The sequence below is a fragment of the Monodon monoceros genome, unplaced genomic scaffold (genome assembly GCF_005190385.1).
Source record: "Monodon monoceros isolate NGI ecotype Baffin Bay Population unplaced genomic scaffold, NGI_Narwhal_1 Super_Scaffold_3, whole genome shotgun sequence".
Taxonomy (NCBI): Eukaryota; Metazoa; Chordata; class Mammalia; order Artiodactyla; family Monodontidae; genus Monodon; species Monodon monoceros.
In genome coordinates, this window is record NW_021703780.1 from 97,514,262 (window position 1) to 97,532,295 (window position 18,034).

Below are 18,034 nucleotides of genomic sequence, written 5' to 3' on the forward strand. Positions count from 1 at the left end.
TGCAAATCTCTCTCTCTGTCTCCCTCTTTTTTTTTGGTGAGAACATTTAAGTTCTGCTCCCTTAGCAAATTTTGATTATACAATACAGTGTTATCAACTATAGTCACCATGTTGTACATTAGCGATTTTTTACTGTGAATGTAACATGAGCAAAATGCTTATGTTGCTATCTCAGAGACAAAATAAAATTGATTATCACTTATAACTGGATTTCAACTGATTTTTTAAGAAATTAGTGAATCACTAATCCTCAGATTTGGAGAAGGGGATCAATAGACCTTAATTCATAAACTTTAGTAAAGCACAGTAGCTTGTTGAAATAATTCCTAATTGTCTTTAACAACCTTAGTTCCTCTTTTTTTCCACATGGTAGATATATCAGATATAGCATATGGATCCTTTAACACCATCTAATATTTTTTATTACATCTTTATTTACACAGTTACACAAGAGCTGGAATATTAGTCTGTTTTGTTCATTATCCCCAGTGCTTAGAACACTGCTAACAAATATCAGAAGCTCAACAAATAATTGTTGCCTTTTTTAAAAAATAAATTTATTTTATTTATTTATTTTTGCGGTACGCGGGCCTCTCACCGCCGTGGCCTCTCCCGCTGCAGAGCACAGGCTCTGGACGCGCAGGCTCAGCGGCCATGGCTCACGGGCCCAGCCGCTCCGCGGCATGTGGGATCTTCCCGGACCGGGGCACGAACCCGCGTCCCCCGCACCGGCAGGCAGACCCTCAACCACTGCGCCACCAGGGATTTATTTATTTTTGGCTTCGTTGGATCTTCGTTGCTGCACACAGGCTTTCTCTAATTGCGGCGAGCAGGGGCTACTTCGTTGCAGTGAGCGAGCTTCTTATTGCGGTGGCTTCTCTCATTGCGGAGCACGGGCTCTAGGCATGCGGGCTTCAGTAGCTGTGGCACGCGGGCTTAGTAGTTGTGGCTCACGGGCTCTAGAGCGCAGGCTTAGTAGTTGTGGTGCACGGGTTTAGTTGCTCCGCGGCATGTGGGATCTTTCTGGACCAGGGCTCGAACCCGTGTTCCCTGCATTGGCAGGCGGATTCTTAACCACTTCACCACCAGGGAAGCCCCATAATTGTTTCTTTTTAATTTCAAATCTACCGTTTCATTCGACTTCCTAACCCTAAATAGGTATCATGACTTTTTGGAGTAATAGTACTCATTAGGATAACTTAGTTTATGATTGATTTATAAATGTAACCATAGGATTTCATGCTTAGAGAATGCTTTATTCCAGTTCAGTTTACACTTCAGTCTACTCCACAGTTTAAATCCTCAGCTAAGCTGTCATTTACCCATCCTTCTAAACGACTCTTTCTTAATTAAGCACCAAAAAAGTAGCCTAGCAATTGATAGTCATAGTTAATATTTACTGAGCACTTATTCTGTATCAGGCTCTATTTTAAGCACATTATGTACATTATCTCGTTTTATTCTTCCAACAAACTGTAAAAGGTATACATTATTATCTCTGTTTTGCAGATGAAGAAACAAACACAGAGAGGTAAAAATAACCTGCCAGGTGATAAAACTAAGATTTGAACTCAAGCAGCCTGAATCCAGCCACCCTGTCTTGCACACTTTAGCAAGAGTCTAATTTTCCAGTATGTAACTTGCCAGAGAATGAGATAACTATACCCCATACTACCAGCACCATTCCACTCTACCCCATACTACCAGCACCATTCCACACTTAACAATTATATCTACACAAGTGTAACCGTATTCAGATGTAACCATGGATTAGATCCAAGCTTTTAGTTGTTCTGGTTCACTGCAAATCCGTTTATGTGTCATGTAAGTGGTAAGCAACTTGCAAGTACTTACTCTTGTTATTTGTGACGAGGTAAGTTAGATCACCAGATCTTTACCTTATATTCAATTCAGTAACTCCGCTGTCACTTAAAACCGACCACCCTTGGGAGATTCTTTATTTTCATTTTTCTCTTTCTCTTAAATTCCTCTTAATTCAAATAAAGCCATTTTATTTTGCCACCTCAGGATGTAGACGTCAATTTAATAGCCAATTTTGTATGCATGTTGTAAAAATCTAGGGAAGGATGTGATTGGCTCATCTTGACTCTGGCTTCTAAGGGAATCAATCAGCAATTTGCGGGGTTAGTGGGAGACCCATGTATTTAGTTCAATGGGATAAAAATCAGTCGTTTGGGAGTGTTCATATACTTTCACCTTCCCCCAGTGCACCAAAGAGAATTTTCATTTGACAGCACAAAACCCGTTTCCCCTACCCTTAGAAAAGTTGATTTTACAAGGTCAGTTCCTAGATTTTTGTGCTGAAGTATTGGAGAATAAGAAAGGGTCTGGACATGAAAAGCTGGAGGAGATTTAAGTTGCCCTATGTCATAAAGTGCTGGGAAAGAGATGAAGGAGAGATTATGACATTACTGGGCTGAGAATGGAGAAAGTGTTGAGTTGGGAGGGCTTTTGCTGAAGGTGACACTTTGGAAAGTGTGGGGTGTGAAAAAGTCTAAGGGAAGGGGGAAAGGGATGTGAGAAGTGTTGCCTATGGTTATGAACTGAGCTTCCTTGAATGTACTTTGCAAGGCTGGAGTAGAGGATCGAACACCTTTTCATCTAGCAGGGAGCGAGGAGTGGTCCAATATGTGTTGGAGTGTGTGTCTTTAATTCTTCAGAGGGAGGAGATGGGTAGCCAGCTTAGGAATTGTTGAGTTTGAGGTTCCTGAAGAAACTCAGGGAGAGGTGTTCCCAAAAAATTGGAAATACAGATTTAGAAGTCTTGAGAGAAGACATGGTTAGAGATGAAGATTTGGAAGCTGTAAGCAAGTAGATATGTTTATGGGTAAGAGTGAGGCCAAGAAGGAACTTGGAGAACACATAGGATCGAAAAACTCAGGAGGAAGAGGTACCAAGGAAAAGGACTAACATACTAGTCATAGGGTTAGGATAAGAATTCAAAGTAACTGGTCACTAGGCAGCAAAGGGAGGAGACAGTTTCAAGAGTAGAGGATACACAGAATATCAAATGATGCTGAGGAAGAGACGGCGCGGTGCTGGAGCCAGCTCAGACTGGCTTGTGAAAGTCAATTGTTAAATTTTTAGGATTTTTGTGAGCCGACTGTTATCCGCAGCCATTGTTAAAAGTTAGATTGTATATACGAGCAGTGAAACAAGTTATGATAAAAACAGAGGTAGTAACCACACCAACTGCATTGCTTCCTGATTATTTTACATCGATGAGGTGTTGGTGTGGATTGCATCTGTGAGGTGGGGATACCATGTAATATGCTGCTGCTGCCCCGGCTCTGCCCGACTCTGCTGTCATGTTGATGGCCCTAAGTCAGTCACCGTGGGAGTATTTACACCTCAGAAATTAGCAAACACTACAAACCAGAGCATTTTTCCTGCAAGGAGAGCCAGTTGTTAAACACTTACCAGCACACAACTGGGCAAATAGAACGAAAATCAAGAAAAGTCTAATGGATTTAGCAAGAAGGAGACCACTTGTCACTTTTGCTTGAGTTTCAGTAGAAAGGTGGGTGGCAAAAGCCACCGTGAAGTGGGTTAAGGAGTGAAATAACGGAAAGTGAGAAAAGAAATGCTCAAATAAGTTTGAGAACTAATGAGTTAGACAGCTAAGCAGATTGTTATTGTTGATACTGTTTCTTTTCTAATTGTGGGGCTTACTGAGCATATACAATGCTAATGTACGTCACTAACCTCCAAATGTGAACAACATGTGCAAATTCATCTTGTGGTGGAAGCTTTTCCATTGGAAAATCTTAAAGAATCTAGTTATCTATAGAACATATTTGGGGAGATGCTGCTATAATATTTCACAATTAAGATGATATTGGTTGTAAGTTTGAGATTAATATTCTTGTTATTAAAGTTTCTTAGTTCTTTAAGGAAATATTTTCAAGAATGAATGTTGAATTTTATTGAGTATTTTCTTTTGTATTTTTTGAAATAGTCATGTGGTTTCTTTTAAAATTCAACCTAGTGCTGGAACACATTATTTTAATACATATTCCAATATTAAATCTTCTTTGTTTTTCTGAGATAAATCCAACTTTATTATGGTGGTTTATTCTTTTAGTATACTATTGCATTTGTTCATTAACATTTTATTTTTACTTGTAAGTCAATATGAATAAGCGAGGTTGGTATTTTTCTTGTGAGGTTTTTTGTTTCTTGTTAGGTATCTTTCTTGTTAGGTTACCTTGTTAACTATTTTGTCTTGTTAGGTTTTGAAAAATTAATTTGGTCACTCTTTCTTTTTCCTACTCAGAAACAGTTTATGTGGCAAGAAACTTATTTCTTCCTTGAACATTTGAAAAAAATGTATCTATAAAATTATCTAGCCCCAGAACTTCTTGGGGAAGCAAGTCTTTGATAAGTTTTCAGTCGTTTTCATTTTTAATTATTTTCCTATTTCTTAAGTCAGCTTTTACCATTTATACCATTTCAGACAAATATAGTAAGTTTCCCTTTGGCTTGCATTATTATCTACTTAGATTCTGGTAAAAAGCCTATCTCAGATATTAAAAAGCTGGATGAGTAGAACAGACCCTGTCTAGTGTGGGTTTTGTTGAAATGTGAGGGGCTTGTCTGCTCTCTTCACAGCCTGGTTCTCTGGCTTATATTAATGAGTAGAAGGATTTATAAACTAATGAATATAAACCAGTCTATATTTAACTGACCAGATGGGGAACATGAAAGAACTGTAATACTTGATATATACTGCCCCCAGAATGGATCTTGTTTCTGCCCTACTTATTATATTTTATGCCTGCAAACTGTACCTTCTATGGTACAGTGCAGTTCTGAATGGGTACAGAAAGATTACTGATGTTACTGGGGGAGGGGGTTTTAGGAAAGGTTATAGATTCTGTCTGCCTTTGAAAATCACAGAAACTGGTCCAGTTTTCTGTTTGATCCAACTCTTAGGGCTACAGGCTAGGAATACATAGCAGTTTCCAGAAATCTTAACTTTATCTTGTCTCTTTCTTGCTGTCTATTTCTTAGTGAATTCATATGTATTTCAAAGAGAAATTGGAATGAGTGTCAAGAAAAGCTAGTATGACTTAATCTTACCCTGTAGTCAACATTACTTAATTTTTCAGATAGAGATTTTGCTCACATTTTTCTTTATTAATACTCTTTCCTTTTGTTTTCACATATTTAAGCACTTTTTTGTTGACTTAAAGGTGAAAAAAGTCTAAATAGTAATCCATTATAAAGTTGTTTCTCATGCGCTATGCATGTTATATGTAATGGACAGGTTTGATGTGGGTACTCATTTCATTTTTGACTAACAAATGAAAGAGTGTTTGTTTCACATGGAGAGTAAACTGCTGTGATACAGATGAGCAGTCAAAAAGCAAAGCAGACAGGTCTAAAACCCTGACAAGCTAGCTCTTTCTATAGAAGAATATGCCCCATTATGAAAACAAAATTGTTACCGTATTGTTGAGTTCATTAGGAGGTTTTCAGTTTCCAAACAGCAGTACTAAACAGTGTGAGTGAAACAAAGGATCAAACAAAATACATTGGCTGTAGTTTACATTCTTTCAAAGTAGAAATAAGAAAAGGGGAAAACATTTTATATTCATGATCCACTACGTTACCCATGCATTGGGTAATAGAATAGGTTTTGCAAATTCCAAGTGGAAAGGTGCAGCATTAAAAAAGAAAAAAAATTAGAATTTTGGGTAGGTTAGACTGTGCAGAATGTTGGGTCTGGATGTTGGGACTTTGAAGGCCCTGATGATAAGCCTTTGGCCCTGGGTACTGTTTTGTCTTTACGAAATGTACAGCTATTCTAGGATCCCTGAGCCCTTCGTAAGAGCCAAGGATACACATCCCTAGACCTTTGACATAGTTACTCAGATAATCTGCTCTCTGCATCTTCCTTTAAAAATCTGGTCCCCGTGAAATGTGCTGTATCTACTGTCCCTAAATGGTTGTGACGCTTTTACCTTAGGCTTAACAGCCATGTGCCCTCTAGAATGAGCTTATATTTTCATAAATGTAATCTTTGCTGTGTATAAATTTTATCAGTCCTCTATCTCTTGACGTTACTAACCCTTTTAAAATCTAGTTTTTCTTAAGTCTGCCCAACGTAGGTGTCTTCATTAATTTGACATAAAAGATGGATGAGACAAAGGACCCTGACTCATGATCAGTGACAGAACAGGAGAGTAGGCAAAATGAATCTAATCCATGTCTCTTTAGGAAGATTCTCCAGCCCTGAATGGTTTACACGTCAGTCTCTTGGTTGCTTCTAGAGAATACAAAGCATTCTAGCTCAGGGAAAGCAAACAGTCATGATGAAGTCCAACAGAGAAAATACATTCATCTGTGCTTGTACATTTTGGTATCCTAGGTTGTCTGAGAATTTTGAATATGTGTGTATATTAAAAATCTTTTTTCTTTTTAATTGTTCAGACTTGAAAGAAGCCAACTCTAAGCCACAGACATACAAGAAGGCCATTTCCTTAAACAAGAGTTGCCCTTTAACGGTAGGTAAACTCAGAATTTATTGTACTAAATTTGTATTTAGAAAGGTCTTTTTTAAAGAACATGCAAATGCTTCATAGTATTTTATTGTAACATTTCTTAGAGAGCTTTTACTTTGACTATGAGAATACTTTCTACTGTATAATTTACCAGTCAGTGGAAGAAAAGCACAGTAACGTGTTTGTCTAAGACAAAACGAAGATAGACAAAACAAAACAAACCTAGGGGTTGAGAAATAACACAAATCCTTAGAAATAAGTCCCAGTACAAGTACATTATATTAGGTTCATGTGTTACTTGTAATTGAATTGAGAGAAAAATTAAAATATCTTTCCTGATTCTCTGTAGGCCATGCAACTATGATCCCAGGTCACAAAGGAGAAAGTAGCTTAATTTATCCAATGCCCATGCCTATATACTTTATTTGGGGAATTAAAATCCAGTACTATAGTTATTTATTTTATTGTTCAAATTATTCCAGCTCCCAATGGCCAAAGCTGGAATAATTTGATAAATATAAATAATTTGATAAATATAAATATATATAATATCAAATATATTTGATAAATATAAAAAATTTTTTTAAAACTATAGCACTGGATTACAACCCCCAAAATAAAAAATATATATACATGATTCCATACTGATATAAATAAATGACTGAATGAATAAATTGAAGGAGGAGAACTTTTCCTTACAGAAGAATTTAAATTAGTAAATGTTAAAGGAATAAGGGAAATGGAAAATTGCCATCAGAGAACCTCAGCAGCAGTTACTGCTACAGGCAGGACCCACTGATGAATACTCAGATTAGAAGGTGAAAGGAGGAGCAGAATATGGACAGAACCTCCAAGTATCTCCCTTTAAATATTTATTAGTTACAAAGAGAAAAGTAGTAAGTTTAAGCAGAAGAATCCTGGCAGACACCACTTTAACCAAGTGATCCAGGTTAATAGGTTAGTATCTACAGTACTAAGACATATTGAGCTTATATACCCCCAAAAAGGGCACATCAGGTCTTCAGTATTCTTCCCAAACATTCATAACGACAGTTGCATCATGAGAAAATGTTAGGCCAATCTAAATAGAGAGACATTCTACAAAATACCTCACCAGCATTCTTCAACAGCGTCAAGGGCATGGAAGACAAGAAAAATCTGGGGAACTATACATTAAATACGTGCACTTTTCTGTATGTCAACTATACCTCAATAGAGCCACTTTAAAAAAACAAAAACAAAAGGAAAAGAAAAGACTGCGGAACTGGAGGAGATAAGGAACAATGGCAACAAAATGCAATGTGGGATCCTGGATTGGGTCCTGGAACTGAGAAAGGGCATGAGTGGAAAAACTGGTGAAATCCAGATAAAGCCGTTTATAGTAGTGTGCCAGTTTTCATTTATTAGTTTTCCTCATTGGGCTGTGGTTGTAAAATGTTAACAGTAGGAAGCCCGGTGAAAGTGACGTGGGAATTGTCTGGAGTATCTTTGCAACTTTTCTGTAAACCTCAAATTACTTCAAGATGAAGAGTTCTTTAAAAGTTACATTGGAGTCACTCAGTAATCATTCTCGTTAGACTTTTACTGATTTTTAGAGTGAGTTTCTGTTTGTTTGCCAACCTTAGAACATCCTTCTCATGAAGGATACTCCTTGAGCTGTTTCTTAATCCTGTCCATACACAGAGCCATCCCCACCTCCACAGGTTTGCTCTCCACTTAGTTCTGCAGCCACTCACTTGCAGCCCCCAGAAAACCTGTGAGTGGGAAAAAAAACCCACTAGGCTCTGAGTCCTCACAGAGCACCTCTGAGCAAAATTTTTAGTTGGTGACGGTCAGGGTGTGATTTCAGTGTTCAAAGCAAGTCTTTAGATTTCATTAATGATCTCTTGGTCCACCAGGACAACATTTGAACAGGCACTTAGAATTAGTAGCCTTAGTATTTGAATGGTGAAGATGAGAGAAGGTCATGCTGTTTTTAGGTAAAATGTCTGGGAATTCTGTGAATATAAGCAGTACTAAGGGAACTTTGATTCTTAAAGGAAATCAATATCTGTATTAAGTTTGCTTTGAAAAATCAGTTTAAATTTAAAATATATATATATATCAAAAGACCAAACTCTTGAAAGACCAAGTAAGGGGCAAGTATGTACTCTGGCGTCTGGAAATGAGTGTTTGGTCTGAATTCAAGCGTTTGGGCATGAGAAACAAAATGCTAAGTCTTAAGGGTTTTTGCCGGCAACTCTCTTATGTGTTCAACCAATTTTGGAAACTACACTAGTTCACACACTTTAGGCGAAACAAGAAAAAACAGAAGTGGCATCTAAAATAGTCAGATTCGTAGAGACAGCAAGTAGGGTGGTGGTGACCAGGAGCTGGGAGGAGTGGGGGATGGGGAGTTAGTGTTTCAAGGGAACGTAGTTTCAGTTTGGGAAGATGAAAAAGTTCTGGATGGTAGTGATGGATGCACAGCAGTCTGAAGGTACTTAATGCCACAGAACTGTACATTTTTAAATGCTTAAAATGGTCAATTTTTATGTAATGTATCTTTTACCACAATTTTAAGAAGTGAAAAAGAAATAGAAGTCTTCAGCAGTTCCATTCCATTTCTTTCCAGGGTGCCCAGCTCTGAGGAGAATCTCTGCTTGGGGGCATTTCTCCTTAGGAGGAATCTTTTTTAAAAATCTAGAGATGATTTCCTGGACATCATTTACCAACCGGCAGTTTAAATGGCCCCTATATCATAAATAGTGCAAGTAGAAAGGAACCTGGTACACAGGAAACAGTAGAGCTGGGTGGCTGGGAGAGTCGCTTGTGGGTTAATTTATAACTAAGACAAATGAATCTATAAAAAGAAGAAAAGCCCCATAAGAAATATGTTAACTGATGGTAAGGGAGAAAAAAAGGGCTTAGATAAAAGATATCGGAACTTGTTTGGTCCCAATGATTTTATGGCTGAGGAATTCAATTATAGGTGTACTGGGTGGAGCAAATCACAATTCTGTAAATTACTAATAGGACACGACGATCTTTATCGTTTTCTGTATGTGCTCACACGCAGAGTTCAGGCCTGCCCTCTGTAAATAAACTCTCTGCTTAGCTATGCTGCTATGTATGAATTCAGGGCTGCAGGACTGGAACATAGATAGGGTTCTAAAATATTAAAGGTGGGGAGGTGGTACAAACAGAAATAAGATTAGGAACTAGGACAGATAAATGACTTTGAATTTGGGCCCTTGGGTTTCTTTCATTTTACATTAAATTCTTTTAAGACGTTTTTGTTACTGAAAAGCTGTGAAAATATCTTTTAAAATAAAAAGCCCACACTTAATCACACATAAACTACTATTCTAAACTTCTGTATAGTTTCAGTTCTGGTTGACCTGTATACATGTTTTAGTTACTAACAGTTACAGTATATGTAGCATTTCTGCTTCTTTCACTGTTAGATTACATGTTTTGTTCCTTTTTACCTGGCTTTCAGATGTCATATTGGCAACACAGTAGTCCATATTAGTGATATCACAGAATTTACTAAGCCAGTTTTCAGGTGGCTTCTAATTTTTTATTATTATACAATTACTGTTTATTCTTACACAGTTACATATAGTGAATATCTTCATGCACGTATTTCACTTTTTAAAAAATCATTTTCTTCAGATAAATTGCTTTAAGAGGAGTTTCTATGTTAAAGGGTTTGAGCAACTATATTACTCCTGCATTATTCATTTTTATGGCATTTCACATTGCTTTGAGGATATATTAGTAGCAAAATGAACAAAAACATATTTCCAAAGCGTATGTTTAAATGATTTCTGTTCATTTAAATCTATTATCATTTAGCTCTGGCTGTGTGTGTTTGACAGCGGAATGAGGGTGGAGAGTGAGGAGTTTTCACCAGTTGTTTAGATATTAGCATAATATGGGGTTTTGGGTAGTTTTTGGTTTTTTGGATTGTGATGGGGGTGTTGTTTATGTTTTGGGTTAGGAAAAAAACAACTTGGTTGCAATGAAATTGCAGATTATTTCTTGAGGCTATAGCAAATTTAAATCAAATTTAAAACCTGTGCTGCAGGTCCCTATGGCCTTTAAGTCTGCATGTTGCTAGTTGTTATAAAGGAATGATTACTTGCAAAAATGAAGGTTTAGCAAAGTAGCACATCCAGAGAGAAGGATACAAATCAATTTTGTTAAAGGATTTATTTCAATCAAATATTTATAATTTGTGGTTTAAATATTTGAGGTGAATAGTAATTTTAGAATAAAGATACAATGATAAGAGAAAATTTTAAAATGCAAAATCATATGGTTAAAATGTACAATGAATAGAAAAAAGATTATGGGTGTTTGTTTTTCCTTTTTATTCTGAACTTTCATTTGGGGGTCAAGTGTTACAGTTAATGACATGAAATAGAGATTACAGCTTTTAACTACAATGCAGTGTATTGTATTTTTTGCTATCAAATAAGCAACGTAATAACAACAGTAAGCATTTTAAACAAAAAAATTATCTATAATCTTAACATCCTTATTGAAACTATTTTAATTTCTACAAGTTGCCTTCCAGTTCTTAATACATATGCATAGATTTTTAAATATGTGTATGTGGTATTTGAGAAAGTAAATACACAGCTATCCCTGACCCTCACTGTCTATAAAACTAAGGGATTGTGATAAATGATTTCTAAAGTATCTTTTCATTCAAAAGCAATATTTTAAAACCTAGCTGTGTCTAAACTGTATAATAAATATCTTCTGGAAAAACATGTAAGTCGATCACAATGAGTACTATCTTTACTTAAAAACATGAGTCACTGTTATAAAATGTAGAGGGTTAATTCCTAAAAATTAAGCTTAAAAGAACTTCTGTGATATTAACAGTTTGTTACACTGAAGAATGCATGGTGGGGGAGGGGTTTGATTATTTGAGACTCTTGAGTAATCATTTCAATAAAGCAGTGTTTGTTCTCAAGTAGTAATTTTATTAAAACCTACTGTACAAATGTCTGATAGAAGAGGATACAAAAAATTACTTTTGGCGATTACTTGATTTTCATTTATAACCGCACTTTCATTCTCATAAGAGAAAAAAAAATTTTAGTCTTTTTGTAATTTCTTAATTTTAATGTTTTCATGAACTAACAGTGTGGTGTGTAAAATTATTGATTTTGGCAGGAAAAGTGTACATCTTCCTAATCTCTCCTTCGATGATTTTGTTTACCTTTTTTAAAAAAATTGCCAATAATGAGCTCTGCAGTCCTAGCTGTAGTATGCTAGATTCTTTGGATACTCCCAGTAACTCATATGTTACCAATAATGTGCATAAATTCTGCCACAGTATCGTATAGTAAGAGCTCAAACATTGGAGGCCACTATTATTCCATGGACCATAATGTGAAGCAACTGTGATCTCTGTGTTATTCTAGTTGTTGTTTTGATTTTTTTTTCTTCACACTTATGAACTCCTTGTCCTTCAGTCCAGATCCTGTGATCTGAAATCATTTAAATTATTAAAAGCTTGATATTTTTAACCTTTTATACTCCCAGTAGACAGGACATAGGAAATTTAGTGACGTAAACATCTTCAATAATCTTTAAAAGTCATAAGACTTGGTAGCTGGGACAAACAATTAGGTATAAATTTCAGGGAAATACCATAATGTCATGACTTGTTTTCTTTTGTTAGCAAGCCACTTGGCTTTCCTCTCAAACCCAAGGAATACGTCGTGTGGCCCCCTTTTATGATTCCAGTTTCATCTGCATCACAGAAATATATGTTTCCCTAAGTTTACTCACTATAATTTGTGATTGCTATTTTTCTTATCTGCGAAGGAAGTACAACAGTTCCCACTGGGGAAATACCATGTTAAGTTGATCCTAAAATAAGAAATCTAAGGGAAAGGTCACATCCTAATAACTTGTGCAAATCTAAATTCCCATGGAGCTTTAAAATTATTTTGTAGCAGTAGAGTATTAACAATGTGTTGCTGAACTTCTTCCAGATAGCATCATAAAATTGAGAGCACTTTTGTGTACAGAAATAACCACTGAAGAATGAGTACAATTGACAAGACCTAATTTTTTTTAGTAATCCATTTTGAATATCCAGAGAAATCTAGCATGAATAATAAACCACAAAATGCTTTTTGTTACTTTCACTGAAACTATAAGGAGTATTATTTAGGAAGTATTATAATAATTATATACAAACAGAGAAAGTGATTTTACCAGCCCTGACCTCCCGTTATACTTTGGAAGAACCCTAATTCTAGAGAGAGTTGCTGCTTCCAGGACACCTGAAAGTTGACACCTGAACATCAGGACACCTGGGTTGTAGTCTGTCCTTTTCTGTTAATTAGCAATCGCTTAAATATTCTGGACCTCAATTTCCTTACCTGTTAAGATATTGATTGTGAGGACCAAGTAAGATTAAATATATACAGTGCTTAGAAAATTTTTATAGTACTGTATATCTTTAAGATATTACTATAATCATTGCCTTGAGTTTTCATCTTTTCCAAATGAGGAAATAAAATGCTTATCTGTGTGATATGGCATATGTTCAAAGAATCTCTGCAACTATTCAATATCTCTGTAATATCTTTGTTCAGGAAAGGCATTAAGCTCTTTCATTGTGCTAATTCATTTTTAAAATTTTATTTTATGCACCTACATGAAAAGGGTGAAATGTAACAGATCTGCACCCTATCCCACATTCACCAGAAAAAGTGCTTATTGGAAGCAGTCCCACAAAGGAGACTAACTTCCTTTAAGTTCACATCCTTTTAAGAACTGGGATGAGTGGTGGCTGGAATGTGATGAGGTGACTTGACTTTCACCCTAAGTCATGAGTGAAAGTTAACAATGTTGCCAACTTGTGTCCTCAGTATGTGGAGTGACTATTCTCATCCTTTCATCCATCAGACTTTGGAATAATAGTGATAGCAACAGCAAGTAAGAGTCTAAGGAGAATAAATTCTTTGAACACTTCTGCTCCCTGCTGTATTGGGGAAAAAATCTTTATGTGTGAACCTACTGATTGCTGCTATTATAAGCTTGTTTTTCCAACTTTTTAGTTTCCATCGATGTTGTCTTAGTTCAGGTTTTCCTTATTCCTCACCTGAGTTATTGCAAATTGTCTGTCCGACTCAATGCACCATTTCCGTTTCATCCTCCAAGAAGACAGAGTTCTTTCTCAAACACTGTGTTTGCATTTCACCCCCCTTCCTGGGAGCATTACAGACTTCGTGGTCTACCTCGACCTACCCTCTCGGTCTCACTGCCTCCATTTGCATCATGGATATTAGGGCTTGGCCACTCCAGATGGCTCATCAGTGTTCCTCTCACAGCATTGGGTTCATGCCTGGAATGTACCAATTATCGTATTGGATTATTGTTGGTTTTGTAGTTAGTTTTATGGAGTGAGCTTCTTCTTTTTTTTTTTAATCTTTCTCTTAATTTAGTCTTATTTTGTTTTTTTTTATATAAACGTATTTATTTTATTTATTTATTTTTGGCTGTGTTGGGTCTTCGTTGCTGCGTGCGGCATTTCTCTAGTTCTGGTGAGCGGGGGCTACTCTTTGTGGTGCATGGGCTTCTCATTGCGGTGGCTTCTCTTGTCGCGGAGCACAGGCTCTAGGCACGCGGGCTTCATTAATTGTGGCACACGGGCTCAGTCGTTGTGGCTCGCAGGCTCAGTAGTTGTGGTGCACGGGCTTAGTTGCTCTGCGGCGTGTGGGATCTTCCCAGACCAGGGCTCGAACCCGTGTCCCCTGCATTGGCAGGCGGATTCCTAACCACTGCACGACCAGGGAAGTCCCTGGAGTGAGCTTCTTGAAGACAGAGACTATCTTCTGGGTGTCCCTAGCACTTAAAACAGTTCCTAGCAAGGATTATGCAAGTGTTACAATTATAATGTAATTAGCATTAAATGATTCAGATGTACTTTTATGTCTGCTAATTAAGCATAATGCTATTAGCATTCTTGCCTAAATGTTATTTTTAAATTTACCAATGAGAGATGCAAAACATGATGGAAACTTGAAGTAAGAAAATTCTGTGATATAATATGTATTTTACAATTCTGTAGATTTAACTTCTGCATAGGTGGGGACTGCCGCTGCTGCTTCTCCTCTCGTCTCCCCCCTCCCCCTCCTCCTCCTTCTTCCTCAACTCCTCCTCCGCCTTTCATTTTTTAATTTTTTTGCAGATGTAGAAAATGAGTCCATAAAGGCACATAGATACCTTATCAGCTACTTTTTGCCTGTGTAATTCAGGGATGAGGAATATTCAGCTCACAGACTTGTTATGGCCTTTCAATCTTCTATAGCATTTGAAGCGGGGCTGCTACGACCGTTATTCGTACGGAGGTTTTACTGTTGTTGCGGTTCCTATTTGTATATGTTGTTTATTAAACAAGTATTTCCAAGCTGCTTTTCTATATCCAGCCCTGTTCTAGACAAAGTGGAATTAGGCCATTCCTCCCTCACAGTCTCGTTTCAAGGGCAATACCAACACAGACCACATGAAAGAATTAAATCACAGAGCTGGGGTGACGTGTGTTTGAGGGAAAACATATAGTGCAAGTTCATAGAAGAAAGCACATCTGCAGAGCTGGAATAGTCAGTGGTTGTTTCACGAAGTGCTTGCACCTGAGCTGAACCCCGGAAGTGTGGATGCGGAAACATGAGAAGGAAGAGCTGGAAATTTTAAACACGAGGAGCATCATGGGGCAGGAATCTCAGGATGTCGGGGGCACACTGTACTCTAGAGTCAGTGGGAGGTTCACGTAAGAGGGGAAAAGGGCTGAGCTTGGCAGGATACAAAGGCTAGAGCGAGGAACTTGGACTTCGTCTAGGAGGCATTGGGGAACTTGAAGATTTGGGGAGAGGGAAGTGGTGTGACAGAAGCTCCGTTTGGATGGGACAAGTGAAAGAGATATTTTGATAATGTAAGATTTGGTGAGTGAATAAAAAATAAAGAGGATGAAAGAAAAAGAAGAGTCAAAAATGAACTCCAGGCTGATGTATAGAGAGGTGGAAGAAATATGGGAGAGGGACTCTGTTTGGGGGAAGAAAGATGAGGTTGATTTCAGACTTGCTAAATTTGAAGTGAAGGTGGAATATCTCAGTAAGCCCTAGAGAGAGGTGAAGATTCGGGACTGAACCTCGTTTCGGAGGCCAGAACGAGACACGTGGTTTTGGGTGTCATGAGCGTAGAGTGAAGAATACTTCTCAGGAAGCAGCACACAGGTCAAGTTTAAAAGGGGAAGATGAGAGAGTGGCAAGAGTAGATCGGGTCATCACTGCCAAACAAGGAGAGCTTGAAGGAGAGGAAATAGAACACAACCCTTAGTGCCTCCTATGGACCGGGCATTGGGTGAGCAACTTCAGGTATACAATCTTATTTCATCCTCAAAGCAACCCTGTCGCATAAGAATTATGATTACCCCCATTTTACAGATGAATAAAGTGAAGTTTAGCAGGTGAAATAACGTGTCTAAGGGCATACTGCCAGTGCCAGGAGGAATATAATTTAAACTGAGATCCTTCTGACTCCCAAGCTCACATATTTTTTTTTACTGAAATATTGTAAAATGACAGTGAACTGTCAAGAAGAATGAAAAAAGGAGTAATTCCATTAACAGCTGCAAGGAGGAGATCATTGTTTAAGATTATAGGTTAAGTACAGTGGGAGGAATGGGTATTTGGGGAGGTTAGAAGGTAATAGGTGGTGTATGAATGGAGGGAGTGATTTTAGGCCACTGAGGACTGGGGCAGCCAATAGGACAGCTCTCGTAGAAAAGCTGAATCAAGGAAGGGAGGGAAGAGTGCAAATCAAGGAGGAGGTAGTACAGGGCTGAGGCCTCAGAAAAGACATTAAGAAGAGGCAGACCCTGTGAGAAAAGACTGCTTCCACCAAGTTTGGAGGTTAGTGTCACAGTGGAGACCAGAAGAAGGGTAAAGGAAAAAGGTGTCAGACAAAGATTTTTTTTTTAATTTACTTATTTTTTCCTATTTATTTATTTAATTTTTTGGCCCTGCCACACGGCATGTGGGATCTTAGTTCTCCCATCAGGGATCAGGGATCGAACCCAGGCCCCCTGTGTTGGGAGTGCGGAGTCTTAACCACTGGACCACCAGGGAAGTCCCCTATTTAGTTACTTATTTATTAAAGAATATTTTTTTAATTAAATTTATTTATTTATTTTTGGCCGCGTTGGGTCTTTGTTGCTGCCTACGGGCTTCTCATTGCCATGGCTTCTCTTGTTGCGGAGCACGGGCTCTAAGCACATGAGCTTCAGTAGTTGTGGCTCGCCGGCTCTAGAGCACAGGCTCAGTAGTTGTGGTGCACGGGCTTAGTTGCTCCGTGGCACGTGGGATCTTCCCGGACCAGGGCTTGAACCTGTGTCCCCTGCATTGGCAGGCGGATTCTTAACTACTGCGCCACCAGGGAAACCCAGTTATTTATTTTTAATTGAAGTGTAGTTGATTTACAATGTTGTGTTGGTTTCAGGTGTACAGCAAAGTGATTCAATTATACATATATATATTCCTTTTCAGATTCTTTTCCCTTATAGGTTATTACAAAATACTGAGTATAGTTCCCTGTGCTATACAGTGGGTCCTTGTTGGTTATCTGTTTTGTATATAGTAGTGTGTATATGTTAATCCCAAACTCCTAATTTATCGCTTCCCACCCTCGCCTTTCCTCTTTGGTAACCATAAGTTTGTTTTCTAAAACATAGATTTTTTAAAAGCACTAGTTGTAATGATACCTCCAAAGTTATAACGTACTTGGAAAAAAGCACATAAAAATAGACATGGTGGATACGAGACCTTAATCAATCACTTCCCCTCTTCTGGCCTCAGTTTTCCCATACGTTGACAGATTAGGATAGAGAAGACAAATGGGTCTCTAAGGACCCTTCCAATACTTAATTTTCTAAGCGTTTTGGAATGCGACAGCCTTGATCTGTTCACAGAGAGGGCAATCATATAGCTTTATATATCAAAGGAACTTGTAGGAATAATTAAAATTAGAGATACAAAGGAAATGCTTGGAATTTTAAGTCCTCAATTCAAAATTTCTGCCTGTATCCCTTTTCCCCCTTATTAAAAGTTATTAGAATGTCAGTGTGTTACCAACTGTAAACTCTTGAAGGCAAGGACCTCTATCCTATTCTCTGATATGTCCTCAGCATTGAGCATAATGCTTGATACATAATAACAACTCAATAAATACATATTAAATGAATGAAAGTTGAATTACAAAATAAAGTGTTGCCACTATATAGGCTTCCCATGCTTTTTCTCCCCTTTGGTCTCCCTTCTCCTCCATGACAATTCAGGGGTGTGTTAATTATGTCAAGATAGTCACTTTTCAATGTATCTATATCATTTTAATTGTTTTTTTCATTTGGTTGCTATGTTGGTTTTTTGTAGAAAGGGAACTAGGTGATTTGACCGACAGTTAATGGAAGTCTTAGCGTTTTTCAAAATTATCTTTTG

General features: G+C 37.6%; 1 protein-coding gene across 11 annotated transcripts in view; it reads left to right on the forward strand.

Moving 5' to 3' along the window:
- LOC114907025 (peroxisome proliferator-activated receptor gamma) overlaps positions 1-18,034 on the forward strand; it is a 215,479-nt gene that overhangs the window by 17,602 nt on the left and 179,843 nt on the right. For all 11 annotated transcript variants that reach the window (XR_003796610.1, XR_003796608.1, XR_003796609.1 and 8 more), the window contains exon 2: positions 6,457-6,530. The gene's annotated coding sequence lies outside the window, so the exon portion shown is untranslated. The remainder of the gene's footprint in view (positions 1-6,456; positions 6,531-18,034) is intronic.